The sequence below is a fragment of the Chlorocebus sabaeus genome, chromosome 23 (assembly GCF_047675955.1).
Source record: "Chlorocebus sabaeus isolate Y175 chromosome 23, mChlSab1.0.hap1, whole genome shotgun sequence".
NCBI lineage: Eukaryota > Metazoa > Chordata > Mammalia > Primates > Cercopithecidae > Chlorocebus > Chlorocebus sabaeus.
Window position 1 is genome coordinate 43,463,977 of NC_132926.1, and position 15,085 is coordinate 43,479,061.

General features: G+C 49.0%; 1 long non-coding RNA gene across 3 annotated transcripts in view; it reads right to left on the minus strand.

Moving 5' to 3' along the window:
• The window catches only part of LOC140709915 (uncharacterized), a 75,770-nt gene that overhangs the window by 10,378 nt on the left and 50,307 nt on the right, over positions 1-15,085 (minus strand). Inside the window, exon 4 of one of the 3 annotated variants that reach the window (XR_012090693.1) lies at positions 4,259-4,399. The exons of 1 other annotated variant lie outside the window; for it this stretch is intronic. This is a non-coding gene — a long non-coding RNA (uncharacterized lncRNA). Of the gene's footprint in view, positions 1-4,258; positions 4,403-15,085 lie in introns of all 3 variants that reach the window. One more of the 3 variants, XR_012090694.1, reaches the window with a different exon arrangement.

Here is a 15,085-nt window from a genome sequence, read left to right on the forward strand (position 1 = left end):
CAGTGGAGGGTGGGTTGTCTTTGTTCTATAACATCTGGGGCCTCAGCTGGTAAGATTTAAGGGACGTGGGTCTCTCAACAGCTGGGGCTGGAATCACTGAAGGCTCAGTCAAAAACATGTCTGGTTCCTGGGCTGGGTTGACTGGAAGATTAGGACTGCAGGCCAGAGTGCCTACATGTGGCCTCTCTGGATGGTTTGACTTCCTCACAACATGGTGGCTGTAGAATAGTCAGACTTCCCATGTGGTAATTCGGTTTCTAATCATGAGTTTTTCAGCTACCAAAGAGGAAACTACATCACCTTTTCTTACCAAGCCAAGGAAGTTTCTCAGCATTACTTTTTTTTTTTTTTTTTTTTTTTTTGAGACAGAGTCTCACTCTGTTGCCCAGGCCGGAGTGCAGTGGTGTGATATCGGCTCACTGCAACCTCTGCCTCCCGGATTCAAGCAATTCTCCTACCTCAGCCTCCTGAGTAGCTGGGATTATAGGCATGTGCCACCATGCCCAGCTAATTTGTATATTTTTAGTAGAGTTGGGTTTTTGCCATGTTGCCCAAGCTGGTCTCGAACTCCTGAGTTCAGGTGATCTGCTGGCCTCGGCCTCCCAAAGTGCTGGGATTACAGGCATGAGCCACAGCACTCAGCCTCCCAACATTACTTCTGCTGCAATTTATTAGTTTCAAAGGAGACATAAGCCCACTAGACTCAAGGGGAGGAGAATTAAACCCTATCTCTTGATGGGGGAAGAACAAAGTTCTAGAAGAGCATGTGGGATGGGAGATATTATTGTGACTATTTTTAGAAAATATAATTTGCCAAAGGCTTGCAGGTTAGAATTCATTCTTCCCATGGACTTGCCAACCATCCCAAGAGAACAAGGCCTAAGCTCCCCAAGGATGATGGGGCCAAAAGCACATGCTCCTGTCTGTGCCCTGCCTTACCCTGTGGAGGAAGCCTCCTGAAGACCCAAAAAGAGAAGTAATCTGAGGCCCAGAATGAGTCCTCAGAGAATCCCCTGGCGAACACTCAGTGAATACATATCATATCAGAGAGCAAGAGAGCTACAAACTGTGCTGGGATCCCATCTCATATGACACTGCATAATGATAATGATGGTGATGATAAGACATTTACTGAGTGCCCATTTGGGAGCAGGCGTTTAAATGTATTTTTGTTTTTCATTTAAGCCTCCAAAAGGAAATGTATAACCTTAAATGCATATCTTAGAAAAGAAAAAAGATTGAAAATTAATGAGCTAAGAATTTATCTTAATAAGTTAGAAAAAAACCACAGCAAATAAACTCAAAGTAGAGGGAAGGAAATGACAAACTGGAGAACAGAAATTGAAGAAACATGCCACAGAACACGCCACAGAGAGGATCAGCTAAGCCAGTCACAAGCCAATTGTGTGAAAATTGATAAATCCCTGGTGATAATGATGAAGAAAAAGTTGAAAGAAGGCAAAAATATTCAAAGTCAGGAACGAAAAGAAAGTTATTGCTATGGATGTTACAGGCATTAGAAATAAAATAAGAGGACATTGTGAATAATTTTGGGCCAATAAAATTGAAGGTATATTTGAAATAGACAAATTGGTTGAATATATAACTTAGCAAAACTGACTCACCTTGACATAGGAATCTGGATAATCCTATAACCATTAAAGAAATGAAATCAGAAGTCAAACATGTTCCCATGAAGAAAATCTCAGGCTTCACTGGCAAGTTCTAATCTTTTTTTTTTTTTTTTTTTTTTTTGAGATGGGGTCTCCCTCAGTCACCCAGGCTGGAGTGCAGTGGCACGATCCTGGCTCATGACAACGTCCACCTCCCAGGCTCAGCCTTCCAAGTAGCTGGGACTACTGGCACGCTCCACCATGCCTGACTAATTTTTGTATTTTTTGAAGAGGTGGGGTTTCGCCATGTTGCCTAGGCTGGTCTTGAACTCCTGAGCTCAAGTGGTCTGCCCACCTCGGCCTCCCAAAGTGCTGGGATTACAGGAGTGAGCCACTGCACCCGGCCAAGTTCTAATTCTTAAAACACCCCAGGAGAGTATTATAATTCCCATCTTCAGATGAGGAAACAGGCTCCAAGAATTCAAGCAACCTGCCTAAGGGCTCAGAGTTAGTCAACGTCAAAGCCAAGATTTTTTTTTTTTTTTTTTTTTTTTTTTTAAACAGGGTCTGGCTCTGTCACCTAGGCTGGAATATAGTAGCATGATCTTGGCTCACTGCAACGTCCACTTCCAAGGGTCAAGTGATCCTCCCACCTCAGCCTCCCAAGTAGCCAGGACCACAGGCACACACCACTATGCCCAGCTTTTTTTTTTGTTTTTTTTCTTGTAGAGATGGGGTTTCACCATGTTGGCCAGGCTGGTCTCAAACTCCTGAACTCAAGAGATCGGCTTGCCTCAGCCTCCCAAAGTGCTGGGATTACCGGGATGAGACATCACGTCAGTCCTGAAGTCAAGATTTGAACCCTGGTTGACCTGGCTCCAAAACCAGAAAGCTCAGCCATTACACTCCTCAGCCTCTTCTTCAAATGCTATAGCCAGTAGCCAGCAGCATAGATGTGAGGGTGAAGGACAAGGCTGTGGTCCAGAAGCCCTAGAGACAAGTATCTGATATATCCACTCAGAGAAGAAGGAACCTGGAGATTATCCCCAGGACCCCACTCTGCCATCCTTCAAGACCTATTCAAATGCTACCACTGCTTCTCTGCAGAGCACCATAAACCCTGCCTGGAGCCCCCATAGCTGCCCAGCCCCCCTCACCTTTAAATGCCTCTGTCTCTGGGCCTTATCTATATATTGTCTGCTGTGTATCATTCTCACCAAAGTTTTCCAACCTTGGAAATGCATGGCTTTTCTCAGGTGAGAATACAGGTCTTGGTTTAAGAAAGCTGCACTGAAAAGCAAAATGCTAGTCTGGGCATGGTGGCTGACACCTGGAATCTCAGCAGTTTGGGAGGCTGATGGGGGAGGATTCCTTGAGCCCAGGAGTTCGAGACCAGCCTGGGAAACAGAGAGAGACCCTATCTTTAAAAAAAAAGAAAACAAGAAAAAAAAATTAAAGAAAAAGAAAATAGAGGGGCATGGTGATGCACCCATAGTCCCAGCTACTGAGGAGGCTGAGGCAGGAGGATCATTTAAGTCCAGGAGTTAGAGGCTGCAGTGAGCTATGATCATACCACTGCACTCCAGCCTGGGAGATCCTGTCTCCAAAAAAAAAAAAAAAAAAGAAAAAAGGTAAATGCGCCACTGTAGCAGATCACTGGGGCTCTGAAGACTGTAAGGCAACTACCATAGTCTTCTAGACCAGGGGTCTCTAACCCCTGGGCTGCGGACGGATACCAGTCCCTGACCTGTTAGAAACTGGGCTGCACAGCAGGAGGTGAGCGGTGGACAAGTGAGCATTACCGCCTGAGCTCTGTCTCCTGTCAGATCATGGGGGCATTCGATTCCATTTTTTTCTTTTTTTTCCTGTTTTTGAGATGGAGTTTTGCTCTGCCATCCAGGCTGGGGTGTAGTGGCATGCAATCTTGGCTCACTGCAACCTCCACCTCCCAGGTTCAAGCAATTCTCCTGCCTCAGCCTCCCAAGTAGCTGGGATTACAGGCACCTGCCACCACACCCGACTAATTTTTTGTATTTTTAGTAGAGAGGGGGTTTCACCATGTTGGTCAGGCTGGTCTTGAACTCCTGACCTTGTGATTCACCCACCTCGGCCTCCCAAAGTGTTGGGATTACAGGCATGAGCCACCGCTCCAACCGGCATTAGATTCTCATAGGAGCATGAACCCTATCGTGAACTGCACATGCAAGGGATCTAGGTTGTGCACTCCTTATGAGAATCTAATGCCTGAGTACAGTTTCATCCTAAAACCTCCCCTCCGTCTGTGGAAAAATTGTCTTCCACGAAACCAGTCCCTGATGCCAAAAAAGTTGGGGACCGCTGTTCTAGACCACCCAAAATATGTTCTTGCTAAAAGTTATTTTAAGATTTTCACTAAAATAAAGACTAAAAATTTAAATATTCTCATGGTAAAATTTGTGGTCCCTGAAGATAGATTTTATAACAGGCATGAACTGCTCCACAATATAACGTAGCATTTCACCGTCTTTTGAAATCAAAATTAAATCCAGTTTAAGTTCTGTGGAATGCTAGATTTTGCTTCCATCTCTTCACCCCATCCTGGGTAATAGGGTAATCCATCCACATTCTTTACCCACTAACTGTGAACGGGGTGGATTTCTCCATACCTTGCCTTGGCTCAGCCATGTGACTTGCCATGAGCAGCAGTATTTTAGCAGATGTGACATGAGCAGAGGTTTAAAATGGGCATGCACATGAGACTGTTGCTGGGGTGCTTCTGCCATCTCCATGAACATCCCCCGGCTGGCCTGCTGGTCATGAAAGGAGGATGAGAGACACGTAGAGTGGTGCCAAACCATGCCAGCCAAAGCTGGCCTATAGCAATGAACTCCAGCTGGTCCCCAAACACATGCACTAAATAAACACTGTCGTGTGCTGCTAAAATTCTGTGATTGTTCTACTGCACTAATTACTGCGACCACGGTTAACTGATACAAGCCCCTTCTTACCAAGATTACCATGTCCTTCAGTACTGGCCATTGGCTGTGGCCAGTTGCCACAGCTAATACGTATGCCCGGCCTGGCTGTGAAGCACATCTGCAGGTGGGGGGTGCCGTCCCATCTCCTCTGTGACAAGTTCAGTCACCGTGTCCTTTGAGAACAAAGGCTCCCAGAACTGCAGCCCTTTGTGCTCAGCCCTCATAGGCATACATGGCCCTCAGTGAAATCTGATCGCCTGGGTTTGATTCTTGGATCCATAACCTTAGGAAGTTCACTTTATCTATCTTTGCCTTATCTGTCAGATGGAAACAATAATAGTACCTACTTCACAGGGTTCTTGTGAGAAATAAGTGAATACATACAACACGCCTCACACAGCGCTTCCTGGCACACAGTAGGTATGCACTAAATGCTGTCTGTTATTATTAGCACACATGTGGTCACCCAAATATTCTTCCTCCTAAGTCCTCCCATCTCAGAGGACACATCCTTGTGAGTGCAGGTTTCTGCCATCGATGGAATTCATACCTTCATTCCCTCTCTGGTCTTGAGAGTTTCAACTAACCCTCTTGAGTTGAGACCATCGCGCTTTAATCTGGGAAGCATTATGCCTCCAATCCTAATCTTTGTTTAAAAAGTCTGGAAGTTGTCTTCTGGGTATCCTGCTGCTTGCAGCTTCTCTTTTCTACTCTGAACTACACCAACCCTCATGGGGGTCAAGAAAGTCCACACTTCAAGGACATGAAGTCTGGTTCTCTCCTGCTCCTCGCCCCAGGGATGAAATGCCTTTCATTCTTTTGAGGTGAGCCTGCAGCTGAGAAAAACTAGACATGGTTATTTCCTCAATAGGTCATTCTGCTACATTTAATTCTCAATAAATCTTCACCATGAGATTTGAATTCCTCGGCTTTGTTTTATTCAATGTGTACCTCCAGCACTTAGAACAGAACCCATACTTAGTAGGTGCTTGATAAACATTGTAAATGAATGAATGAAGAATATGAATCACAGGGTGGGAACAATTTTCAAACTAGGGATGGAGAAATCAACATGACCATTCACTGTGTGCCCAGCCTCGTGCTTGACACTGAGGTCCAAGCAAGAAAAGTAACAAGGCACTTGGAGCTTGTAGTCAAGTCCTCAAAGACTAAAGTCTACAAAGCAAACAGAGCTCAACCACACAAATCACTTGTTCTGCCTATCCCACATCAGAGAGAACCCAGTGAAGTGTTGGTTCAGAAGAGGCAGAATGTGGCCTAAGGTCTGAAGGCATGGGAGGGACTGGGGCAGAGGGCATGGGGGGCCCAGCTTACCCTGAGATAAGGTGTCCCAGAACACCACGAGCAAGGGCACAGCACAGGAATGAGATGGCTATTTGTGGAAAAGAACCATGACACCAGCCTGAGCCATTTGCAGCACTTCTGATAGGGAGTCATGGGGGTAAACTTAGCTATTTCAGGCTTGGGTTGAGTGTTGAGACCTGGAGGTTAGGCTGGGAGTGGATCCTAGCAAAACAGGCCACAAAGACTGGGGCCCTGAGGTGAGGTGTGACAGCACCCACTAGCAGCAGGGCTCTCTTTCCTCTCATTCCAGGACCAGGCGAGATTTGAACCCCTGCCAGAGCCTCCAAATATGAGCCCACCACAGGGGCACATCCCTCTGCTCCTCTAAGAAGGTGAAATTTGTATGGGTCAGGAGGCTTTGGTTTCCAGCGACAGAAAAACTCTAGCTAACTTAAGCAAAAAATGATTGTGTTAGAAAGAAATGAGGGTGGCTCAAAGAATTAAGACAATGCTAAAGAGGCTGTCCCAGAAACAGGAGGAAGCAGGACTGTGAAATCAAGGGCTATGGAGCAATCCCTTTATGGTGCCGCCTTGGGGATGCATTAATTCCATTTACTTTGTTTCTTTCTTTCTTTTCTTGCTTTCTTTCTTTTTTTTTTTTTTTTTTAAATAGAGACTGATCTTGCTATGCTGCCCAGGCTGGTCTTGAACTCTTGGCCTCAAGTGATCCTCCTGTCTAGTCCTCCCAAAGTGCTGAGATTACAGGTGTGAGCCACTACACTGGGTCCCATTTTCATGTCATTCCATTTCAGATTCAAGGAGGTGTCCAGGCACAGTGGCTTATGTCTGTAATGCCAGTACTTCGGGAGGCTCAGGTGGGAGGGTCCCTTGAGCCCAGGAATTTGAGACCAGCCTGGGCAACAGAGCAAGAGTACATCTCTATTTTATTAATTTATTTATTCATTTATTTATTTATTTTTAGTCAGAGTGTCACTCTGTTGCCAAGGCTAGAATACAATCTCTGCTTACTGCAGCCTCTGCCTCCTGGGCTCAAATAATTCTCCTGCCTCATCCTCCCTAGTAGCTGGGATTACAGGCGCCTACCACCACGCCTGGTTAATTTTTGTATTTTTAGTAGAGATGTGGTTTCACCATGTTGGCCAGACTGGTCTCAAACTCCTAACCTCAGCTGATCTTCCTGTCTTGGCCTCCCAAAGTGCTGCGATTATAGGCATGAGCCACCACGCCCAACCCCATCTCTATTTAAAAAAAAAAAAAAAAAAAAAAAAAAAGATTCAAGGAGGAGAGAGCATCTGATTGGCCTAGCTTGGGTCACACGCCAATCCCTTAGCCAGGGAATAGAGGTAGCCTTCACTGACAGTCCACCAAGATTATAAGAGCTGAAACAGTTGCCCCAAGCCAAATCTCCAAAGCTAGTGCCAAGGGAAATGGATATTGGGCAGGCCAAAACAGTGGCTCTCTATTACAGGACATGTGCACTGGGAAAACCTAGGGCCCAGTTGGTGCTGGAGGCTGGGGAAAGTGGGACAATGGAGCAGTTACCTGAACAGATAGGTGTACCTTTGTGACTGGATCCCTGGGCCTCAGAGCCCAGAGTCCACTTCAAGTTCCTCCTTCAGGGGCCTTCAGGACTGTTAGGGTGAGATGTGGGCTGGTATGGAAGAAGGGGCTATTAAGGTTCTAAGTGGTTGCAGTGAGCTGAGATCACGCCATTGCACTCCAGACTGCTCAACAGAGCGAGACTCCATCACAAAAAAAAAAAAAAAAAAAAAAAAAAAAAGTTCTAGGTGGGAACCCCAGGCCACTGTTGAGAAGTGAACCCGTGGAACTTAATAATTTAATAGTTCCAAAGTGAGAGGAGGGAGGGACTTGACTTTTCCTGGGATCTGGCAAGCATGGACAGCAAGCCCACTCTCAATCTCCAGGATGCCAAGAGCGTCAAGCGTTCCCCCGGCTTCCCCAGGCCCCTCACACCACAAGGAATTTCAGAAGATCAGAGGCAGAGGCCAGTGCTCATGCAGGGGAGAAGCAGGGAGAAACCTCCTGCTTCATGCAGTCAAAAGAGAGTCAAACGGGGGCGGGGGTTTGTTAGGAAAGTGTAATTACCAAGCCTGCCTGTTCCTAAAGCCTGGCACAAGGAAAATGGGACCATCTGGGATCTTGATGCTGTACAGCGGGGGCAGAGGCACACTCAGGGCAACCGAAACCTCTCCATGTGGTTGGAGCCTCCCTGAGCCTGGTCCAGACCTGGACCAGCACAGTCTGAGAGGTGGAATGAGTTCTGAGCACAGGTCGCACAGGGACTTGTAGGCTCTTCAGGAACCAGGGAGGAGTGGGCTTATGAGAATGTGACATCAGGAGGAGGAGACAAGAAGGTTCTAGATTCACTCTCCATTCTTCCCTGCCCTGCTCAGAGCCACAGGAAGCTGACCTCTGTGTACTTACTGCCCTGGCTCCTTGCCCTCAGCTTCCTGTTGGGTTTGGCCAATGCAAGGCACTGGCAGGAGACTAGCTGATAGGATGAGAAAGAAGTCAGGGCACTCATTCCACAACCTCAGTCCCACTGCTGGGCCTGGGTGTTGGCAGCAGCTGCCTTCCTCTGTAGAAGGCCACAGCTCCCATGGGGCAACAGCTCTCCCACAGCCACAGCTGTCACCAAGTTCTGCCAATACCACACCCAAGCACAGTGGCTTACACTTGTAATCCAAGTATTTTGGGAGGCCAAGGCGGGCAGATCTCTTGAGGTCAGGGGTTCGAGACCAGCCTGGCCAACATGGTGAAACCCCATCTCCACTAAAAATACAAAAACTAACCAGGCATGGTGGCACACACCTGTCGTCCCAGCTACTCAGGAGGCGGAGGCGGAAGACTCACTTGAACCCAGGAGGTGGAGGTTGCAGTGAGCCGAGATCGCACCATTGCACTCCAGCCTGGGCGACAGAGTAAGAATCTGTCTTAAAACAAACAAACAAACAAACAAACCCAGCGTGCCTCCTCTTACGGCTTCTGGCCTCCAGGTGCTAAGGGCTTTCTTCTGCGGCAGGCCCTGGGTGCCACCTGGCCCTCGTAGTTGCCTGCAGCCCCGGTCACCTGTGACTAGTCTTTTCATTAGCCTCTCCTCAGCTCACCCTCTGAAGGAGCTGCCTTTTTTCTGCAGGCCCCTGGTGGAACAACCTCTTACTGTAGCACAGCAGCATGGAAGCCCCCTGCTTGCCCAGGGCTGCCTCAGAGAGAACAACAGTCACGGAATCTCAATCAAGGGTTCTCTGCTGTTTGGCAGGGCCCTTAAGAGGTTATTCTGTCACCTCCCTGCCTCCACGCATGGAGAATAGTAATAAGGCTGAGACTGGCCAACCCGAGAAAGGCCTTCAGCCGAGGAGAGGCCCTGTGGCCTCAACTGCCCCCAAGGATGGGTTCTCTGCACCCTGCCTTGCTTCTGTTCCTTCTGCTGCCATCTCAGCCAATTCCTTGTCCCGTTAATGAAAAGCGTGCAACTCTGTCCTCCATGGACTCTTTGTAGCAGGGAAGCTAGGGCTTTTTTATAACCATCTCCTTAACTTCAGTAGTCTTCCACTTACCTCTTCCTTTGCCCAGGGATAATCCTTTTTTCTGCCCCCCACCGCTACCTCTTACTCAGAGCGTGGTGAGGAGCAGGGAGAAAGATTGGGAGCCTTCTCTGAGCCTTGCACTCCCGCCCCAGACCTTGGTTTTCCCAGGAAGCAGCAAGCAGGGGCAGGCCTGTTTCAGACTGAAGGCAAGACAGATGCTCATTAAGGAAGCTGAGAACCAAGGGAGGTGACTAATGGTGTCAGGAGCAGAGCCCAGCAGGAGCAGAGAATTGAGCAACGGGATCAGAATTGAATGTGGGAGAAAACAGGAGAGGAGAGGAGTCAGTGCCCAGAGCCAGCGCGGCTCTCACTCCCAAAGGATTCTTTTAGGAGAAAACACAACCAGCCTCCTCCTACAGCCTGCTCCTCTCCCTCCTGAAAGCTGTCATCTTTGAAGACTACTCTGTCACCTGGTGTGGGGGAGGGGTGGCTAGGACACGGATACAGATAAAGGTAAGATGTTCATTCATTCATTTCACAAACATTCACTAAGTGCCTGCTACATACAGGGCACCAGCAGTGAATCAGACTAGCAGAATCCCTGCCTTCATGGAGTTTATTACCTGATGCATTTAAAATGCAGACTTACAGCCGGGCGCAATGGCTCATGCCTGTAATCCCAGCACTTTGGGAAGCTGAGGCAGGCAGATCACCTGAGGTCAGGAGTTCCAGACCAGCCTAGTCAACATGGCAAAACCCTGTCTCTACAAAAATACAAAAATTAGCCAGGCGTGGTGCCAGGCAACTGTAATCCCAGCTACTTGGGAGGCTGAGGGACGAGAATCACTTGAACTGGGAGGCAGGGAGGCTGCAGTGAGCTGAGATCACACCACTGCACTCCAGCCTAGGTGACAGAGTGAGACTCCATCTCAAAAAAATACAATGCAGTGCAATGCAATGCAATGCAACGCAACGCAACACAACACAACACAACACAACACAGACTCCCTACTGTGACCCACAAAACTGCACATGGTCTCTTCAACTGCACTCTATGCCCCTCTTTCTCTCACTTTGCTCTAGCCACAAAGGCCCTCCTGCTCTGCCCTGAGCATGCCAACTTCACTCCTAACTCATTGCTCTTGCCTTGGCTGTTCCCTCTGCCTGGAACTCTTTTTCTCTCTGATGTTCTTGTGACTGCTTCCTTCCGGTCATGTAAGTCTCAACTGAGAGATTTCCCAAGCAGAGAGAAAGGCACTCCAGGGAATGTGGAAAGCTTGTTGGCAAGGCCTGGTGTGGGAAAGAGCTGAAGAACTAAAAGGAAACCAGGGTGGATGAGGCAGAGAGGGCAGAGGGAAGCGGAGGAGATTTAAGCTGACCTCCCCTGAAAGTTGACCCTGATCAAAGGCTGTGATCCAGGGAGCAGGTGACAACAGAGGAGAGCCCAAAGAAGTTTTTGAGTTGGTCACAGCTTCAAGTAACCAGGGAGCATTCTGAAAAGCTTTATGAACAATTCACAACTGTCCACCCAGGGCAAGTTCCCGCTCCCCTTGCCAAGAGTTTCCCCCAGGGAATGAACTACCCTGCACCACTGGACTGCCCAGGCAGGAAAGCCAGGCAGTTTCCTGCTAACAAAGAAGCCCTGGGGCAAAGAGCAGGGGCGTGAATTCAGGGCCCTGCGGGTGTGGCACTGCCAGGTCACGCGGCATGAACAGGTTGAAGCCAGCGTGGAGCTGGTCGTGGTGCACAAGAGGTGTCTGGTACAGTAAGAGAGACACACCATGAGGATGGAGGGGAGACTGAAGATAGGAGGGGTAAGTGGTACTTGCCTAACAAGAGGGTGGAAGCAAGGCAGGCAAATATTTCTGACATGGGTGGAAGAGGAAGCTATGGTTTGAGACATCAGATGGTACCTCCCCTTTGTGTGGTGCCCAATCAGGGCACTGCCAACCCTACATGTCTCAAGGAGCCCATCTCTCACTTTGTGGGGCATTTACTAAGGGTCCCATAGCATCATCCCATGGAAAGTATGAGGAGGTAGAGTACTGATGTTTCTCAAGGTACCTGCATGGAACCTGTGTTGGATGAAAGGCTAGGGAAGAGTCTCACCGCATTTATCATGAGATCTGGCACATTCACTCAGTAATCAGTGTCTACCGAGCATCTACTATGTGCCAGGCGCTGTCCTGGGTGCTGGAGGAGTGGCAGTGAGCAAGAACACATGGGCCCTGCCATTACTGAGCGTAACATCCCAGTGTGTGACAGGCAGACTTAGTACCCATTCCACACATTTCTTTCTTTCCTTCCTTTTTTTTTTTTTTGAGACAGGGTTTCCCTCTGTCACCAGGCCAGAGCGCAGTAGCATGATCATGGCTCACTGCCACCTCAACCACCCAGGCTCCAGCGATCCTCCCACCTCAGCCTCCCAAGTGGCTGTGACCATAGACATGCATCACCACACCTGGCTATTTTTTTAATTATTTGTAGAGATGAGATCTTGCTATGTTGCCCAGGCTGGTCTTGAACTCCTGAGCTAAAGCAATCCTCCCACCCCAGCCTACCAAAGTGCTGCAATTACACCATGCCTGGCCTCCATGTGTGCTTCAGTGTGTACACATAACAGGTAGGTGCTATCTCATGGGAGCCTACAATCCACTCCCTTCCTCCATAATCTCCCCCTGTCCCCACCCACACCCAGCTCCACACGGAGGGCCCTGGGCAGGGGAATAATTCCAACCCCTCACGCTGGGGGCCAGCTCATTCTGATTTCTCAAGAAGTTTAATTTTGCCAACAGCCAGAGGCAATGACAGCAGCTCTGGAAATTTGGCTTCTGGTACTCTGGGCTGGGATAGGCAGCCCAGAAATAATTGCCTCTTTGAGTGCTTTATTGGAATGTGCACGTGCTTCCTGCTCTGTAGGGGCTGTTCTCTCCCAGGGCTGCTGCTTAACGTGAGGAATGAATTAGGCCTGTGAGGCTGCCGGGGCTGCTTCAAGGAGTGGGTGGAGGGTAGGTCCGCCTGAGGGAGGGACCTTATCCAACCCTTTTCCTGCAAAATCACATTATAGGGACAGGTGTTTGGAGAGCCATCTGTAATCTATCTGTCGCAAGCACCAAAGCCTCACCATGTTATGATCCTAAAGTTACCCCCAAGGTCTTCCTCCAACCCTACATTGCGCCAGAAGCACCTCACAGAAGTGCCTCCCTGCGCTGGCTGAGGATGGGTGGCCCTGAGACTTGGGCTCTGAGCTCTGAGTGCTGCTTTGCTCTAGGTGTGCCCCCTCCACGCTGCTGCCCTTTGCACAGGTTGCCTGTGCCTCCTTGGTCCGGGCAAGGAAACAGAATGCTAATGATGATGAGTCCAGGTTTCCCCGGGTGTGGAACCAGCCAGATAGATGGATTCCAGTGCCACATCCTGGCTCCAGCCTCCACACCTGCCACTGCACCAAGATGGCCACCTCCCCTGCTGACTGTGGGCAGGAAATGAGGGGAGTGAACAGGCAGAGAGCAGAAGTGAACGGACTGAAATGCAGGAAGAGATTTCATTTTTCTCTGCCCCAAATCTGGTGGAGTCTTCCCAAGGTCACTGAGACTGTCTCCCTGACTCCAGCCCAGTCTGTGGCCTCCCAGCCTCCTAGGGAGACCAACCCACACCCCCTGACTTGCTGGGCACCTGGACATGGGGGATGAGGGACTTCAACTCCATGCAATTATTTCAGCTCTATGATTTTGCTGAAATCCTCTGGGTTCAAGCTGTTGACTATAATCTCTCTAAAATAATCACCTTCCTTTTATTTAGGTTATAATGTGGTGTTGAGGCACACGACGGAATGGCTGTTAGGGACATAAGGACCTCTAGTCCTGAGAACTCCTATGGATACCTTTCTTGGGGCTCCTTGCCATTCCTACCATCCCAAGTACAAGTGCATTTGGAAGGGCATTCCCTTGGAAACAGACTGAAGCTCAGAAGAATCCAGGCTGAAGGCTCAGGTGCCCCCCTTCTCAGGTAGCTCCTTCCCACTCCCAGGACCCCTGGCCTGAGTTAGGGGAAACAAAAAGAGGTTTGCAGCATGTGAGCCAGCATTTAGGAGAAGAGCAAACAAGAGCAGACAGAAGCATCTCTGTGCCTTAGGAGACTAGACAGTGGTGACCAGGGAGTCACCCCCCTTTCTGAGCTCACCATTCAGGGCCTGACCTGACTCGGGAGGCTTGTAGCTTGGGGGAGCCAGCCTTGGTGGAAGTAAATCTCTCCTGGGAGTGGGTGGGTGCATCTCTGGCTCCCTGTCCCATCAGCACCCTGGGGTGGGGCCTGCCCGCCAGCTGACCCCAGGACCTGGGTTGCAGGAACTCTTACCAGCCACTCAGCCTGGCATCTTCAAGCCCAGTTGGTGCTAGAGGGAGAGGGAGTTTTTAATTTATATTTCTCGGCTTGATTCAGAGTCTGGGCAGCTATTTTGACTGCTTCACTGGAATATTCTTTAATCCTGAGTTTCTTTTTCTCATTATGGCTCGAAAATTAAAATCTCTCTGCCTTGGGCAAATGAAGGCTGAGTGAGAGAAGGCTGCTGCCACCACACATTTCTTATTTAAGTCAATTTGGAAACACCAAATGCTTTCTCTCAGGGCAGGTGACCGAGGGAAGAGGACAGGGCAGAGTTTAGCCTCCTCCTTGCCACGTCCTGGGCATTAATCCTCCCATTATTCCTGTAGCCCTCGCTGACCTGGCCTAATCACAAACTTAATAACACCCTGCGCTTGCAAAGCTCTTCTCCATGCATTATTTCCAGCAGAGCCTCACAACAGCCCTGCATGGAAGGAAAGCAGGTGTTCTGGTCCTCACTTTTATTAACAAGGAACTGAGGGCCCCGCGCATTTCACAGATGAAAGATAAAAGCCTCTGAGGTCCTTCGGGAGGTGCAGTGGGGTGGGAGTGGAGAAATTGTGACCCCTCCCCTTCGAGTCCCCTTGCTTCCCAGAAGACAGTGGAGCCAGCACCCCTCTTCTCATTGTTCCCAGAACACTGAATGGGAGACACACTCAGGAACAGCGTGATCTAGGGCAGTTCCTGTCCACCCTCTGAGCCTCAACTCCTTTATATTTATTTATTTTTATTTTTATTTTTGTTTTATTCACTTTTTAATTTTTTTTTTTTTTTTGAGACGGAGTCTCCCTGTGTCTCCCAGGCTGGAGTGCAATGGCGCAATCTTGGCTCACTGCAACCTCTGCCTCCCGAGTTCAAGTGATTCTCCTGCCTCAGCCTCCTGAGTAGCTGGGATTACAGGCATGTGCCACCACACCTGGCTAATTTTTGTATTTTTAGTAGAGACAGGATTTTCGCCATGTTGGCCAGGCTGGTCTTGAACTCCTGACCTCAGGTGATCTGCCCACCTCGGCCTCCCAAATTGCTGGGATTATAGGCTTGAGCCACCTTGCCTGGCCTATTTTATTTTTATTTTTTTCTAGATGGAGTCTTGCTCTGTCTCCCAGGCTGGAGCACAAGGGTGCAATCTTGGCTCACTGCAACCTCTGCCTCCCGAGTTCAAGCGATTCTCCTGCCTCAGCCTCCAAGTAGCTGGGATTACAGGCATGCACCACAACGCCCAGCTAATTTTTGTATTTTTGGTGGAGACGGGGTTTCACCA